Consider the following 4,079-nt stretch of genomic DNA (forward strand, 5'->3'; position numbering starts at 1 on the left):
ACGATATAAATTTTTACGTCTAAATATTAAAATTTGCTTTTGGAAAAGTTATATAATTTCATAATTTACATATGTACAAACTCTAATCTTATAGTATTTGCAAAAAAAAAAAATTTTATACCGTTGTAACTGCTTTAACCTGCACATTGCAAATACAATATTTATACAATTATTTTTTTTTTTTTTTTTTAAATTCCAACAATCTTTAATTTTGCAATGAAAAGCCACAAAACCATAAAAGACCCTTCAGACTGCCCTTTGGAGACCATGCTCGCAGGTCACAAAAAAAAAATTTTTAAATATGTTAGTTTGATTTTAGTTATAGGAAAAGCAACACATGTTACAATCCTTTTCATATCATTGGCTATGTTTTTCAGAGAAAAAAAAAATCTAGAAAACTACACATATATACACACATACATGCATATGCATTCTTAACTAGATTGGTTGGAGTGTTTGTATGGGTAATACAATTACCCTTTTTAAACAGTTTCTAGTTGGTGAACTGACACTAATTGATGATGTTGATTTTGTTGTCGAAATTCCGAAGCCTTCGGGATTTAGTTGTCAAGATTGGGTTGTAGGTACGAGATTCTCAGGCGCGTCAGCGGTCGATGTTTGGAGTTCCATGCTTTGTTCTAGATTCGCAGATGTTGAAGGGATTTTTCCAGGTCTCTGCATATCTAGATGCTCGTCTTGACTCCCTCAACTTATACCCTGTCTCCGGAACGGGATCAGCCTTGTTCCTTTTGAAATTACTTTTGCCAGTGATAGTCCTGATTTTTCTACTGATTGAGTGTCGACATAGAAGGAGGAGACTGATAATGCCAAAAATTATCAATCCACTATAGGACCCATAAATAAGGATAGAGTGATGGGTTCTCCATTTTCGCTGCATCGCAAAATTCTCCAATTCCTGTTCCAGTTGTTCCAGAGTTTTGGAGTTGGTATCGAAATTGGGGGTCTTCAATTTTGTTCGAACATTCTCTTGAATTCCCATCGTAGTTGTTAAATGGGAATAGGTAGAAAATACACTTGAAATCCGTTTTAAGTCCAGGTGTAACTCGGGTTCATATAAGATCTCCGTTTGGCCTACCTGAGTTGCTGTTGCTGGGATAGTTATATCTTTTGTCTTTGCCGAACATCCTGGGGCTAGCCTTATTATCCCAGTACCTGTGACATTTATTTTGATCGGATAAGCAGAGTGGCAGATTATCAGTAACACTTCTGGCTTGGCCACTGAATAAAGCCAGGCTGCTAAGGTCCGCAGAGGTTTCCAAAAAGATTCTAGACTTGAAGTAATTCTGATATCACAGGTTCGTAGTACTTTGTCCGTGGGATTGGTCAGGAGTGATACCTCACAGATTGGTCTGTTCTGAAGGTCGTAAATGGGTGATCCTTTCAGACATGCATGGAACGATGTCGTTGTCCTACAATTTTCCCAATCTTTGTCTTTAAGCAAAAGATAGGTTCTTTGCTCTTTGTCGACGATTAAGTAGTTGTATGCAGGATTCACGTATGCCCTAGTAGATGCGTTTCCAAGTTCACCTTGAAGAGTCGGCAGTGGATGTAGTTTGAAGGCTGCATATTTGTCTTGTTCCAGGAGAGGAATGTCCATCAAAATTTTGATTTTGTGGTCCTCGCATAGAATACTGGTCGTGGCTACTTGAATTAATTCGTCAACGCTGACCTTGGGTCCAGGTATGGGGAAAATAACATCAGTGGCGTTATTTCTAATGTCGTCGAGGATAAGTCCCAATTGTTCTGAAGATAAAATTCCAGGATGCAATTGTCCTCTTCTAGCATCGTGAACTGCGTCTAGCATTGTTGTCGTCGTTCGGATGTTGTGATCAAGTCCTAATTTTATGGCAGCCAGTGTTTTGTCCAGGAGTTTGGAGTATTCTTGGAATTCAGAATGTTTAAATTGTCCATTTAGTTCCTTATTCAGGGTGTCGAAAGATTGGTGTAGTTCCTGCAAGACTTCGTCGTGATGTTGCACCTGACTATGCAGACTTTCTAATTGAGACCTAACCACATGTGTCTGCTTTCCAACAAGGTGTGATAAGTTTGCTTGTGCTTCATTTAATTCTTGCATAACTGCCTCGTAATGTTCACCATCTTCGTAGTTTAGTACACCAGCGATGGGTCCTGCAATCTTTCCAAGGAATCCAAAAAGGGGAACACTGCGCCGAGCTCGAAACTGTGATGATACCAATATAGGAAGATTCTGGCGTGTTCTTTCTAGTTCTTCTAATTGCCGCTGAAGTTCTCGTTGTAGGTCTGCAGCTATTTCCCATCGGTCCTCCCAGGGAAATGATTCGATTCGGACACCGCACCATTCTTCTTTTGGAAAGCATTGCTGCTTCACGTCGTTCAATTTGTAATTCAATTCCTCGAAATGCCTCACTTGTTTGCCGATGTCCAGGAAGATGCTGATCCTCCAATTACTAACTGACCTTCTTACTTCTCCCGAATACTCGTAATATATCCCACTACTTATGTCAAGTGGGGTAATCTGGTATCCGGGGCCGTCAATTGGTCCTATTGGAACTGGATTGATCTGCGCCTTCACGATAATCGAGATTAGAGAGGTACAAAACGATTAAGTAGTGTGCCAAGTACATCTTTGTTTTCTACAAAAAAATTGACTGTATGTTAATAACAAAATTTTTGTGAAGGTGACAGTTAAAGGTAGGTAACCATCACCTTGTCTTTGTGTTTGGCGAACCTTTCGCCATTGTCATCTTCTAAAATGACATTATTGTTTTGGGTTAACCCTACAACAGTGTACGGACCATTAGCGCGATTGTCGAACTTGTTTGTCCTAACCTCTTTGTAGGTATAGACTTGGTCGCCAACCTTGACCTTCGATGGTCTTGACTTTCGGTCATAAAATTCTTTGGAGCGTTGCTTTGCTCCTTTAAGCTTGTCGGCTGCCAGATTCTGAAGTTCATGCAATCGGACCACGAGATCCTTTAGATATGAACCATAGGTTTCTAATTCTGGTCCAAGTGGTAGGGAGGAAGGGATCCGGGCTACTCGTCCAAAAACTAACTCGAATGGGGTTAGGTTTGTAGCTTCATGAACTGACGTGTTATAATTGAGCATCGCAAAAGGAAGTAGACGATCCCAATCGTCAAAATCTTGAGCGTAGTGCTTAATATAATCCGTCAATTCAATATGGCTTCTTTCCAACGCTCCGTTAGTTTGAGGGCGGTATCCGGAAGTCGTAAGTTGTTTTACCCCAAAGATGCTTTCAAGCTTCCGCATTAGGGAGCTTATAAAACTACCTCCTCTATCTGTGAGGACGCATCGAGGCGCTCCATATACAGAAAAGAGGTTTGCTGCTATGGCATGGGCAATGGTGGTTGTTTTTATGTCTGGTATGGGGACCGCAATGCAATATTTACTGAAATTGTCCTGCATTGTTAGTATATGTCTATTGCCGTTGGGAGTGGTTCGAAGTTTTCCCACGGTATCTAGGGACACTTTGTCAAAGGGTTGCGCAGGGGTATCTGTTATTAGCATAGGTTCACGAGTTCGAGCCCTGGCGAGTTTATTCTCAAAGCAACTCTTGCATTTGCGAATATACTCTGTAACTTCGTCTCGCATTCTCGGCCAATAATACCTCTCACGTATTCTTCTATAGGTCTTAGTTATACCTTTATGTCCTCCAATCAGACTGCCATGAAATTCCGATATTATTTTGGGCGTAATTGTAAAGGTGGTACCTCGATCTTTCCGTGGCATAGTGTGATATTTATATCGCCACCGCGGAATATTCCTGCTAAAAGCTCCGTCATTTTATTTTGAGGGAGTGCTCCTAGAAGGTCACCCGAATTGGCCATTCGGCAATGTTTCTGATTGTCTAAGGTCATAGCATGTCTCAAGTTTGTTAGTCCAGTGATTACGTCATTCCAATTGATTTCGTCAAAATGTCGCTTTTTCACAATGATTGAGTATACTTTATAGCGTCCACAGATAGTGACGTACACCTGTCCTTTAGTTGGTTTACTGTCTCTGATGTCCTGTAAGTCGATCTTTTCGGTTGCCACTAAAAGTTTCGCAATGGGGTCAAC

This window comes from Leptopilina boulardi, unplaced genomic scaffold, assembly GCF_019393585.1.
Source record: "Leptopilina boulardi isolate dan_hultmark-lab unplaced genomic scaffold, ZJU_Lbou_2.1 LbouV2_104, whole genome shotgun sequence".
Lineage (NCBI taxonomy): Eukaryota > Metazoa > Arthropoda > Insecta > Hymenoptera > Figitidae > Leptopilina > Leptopilina boulardi.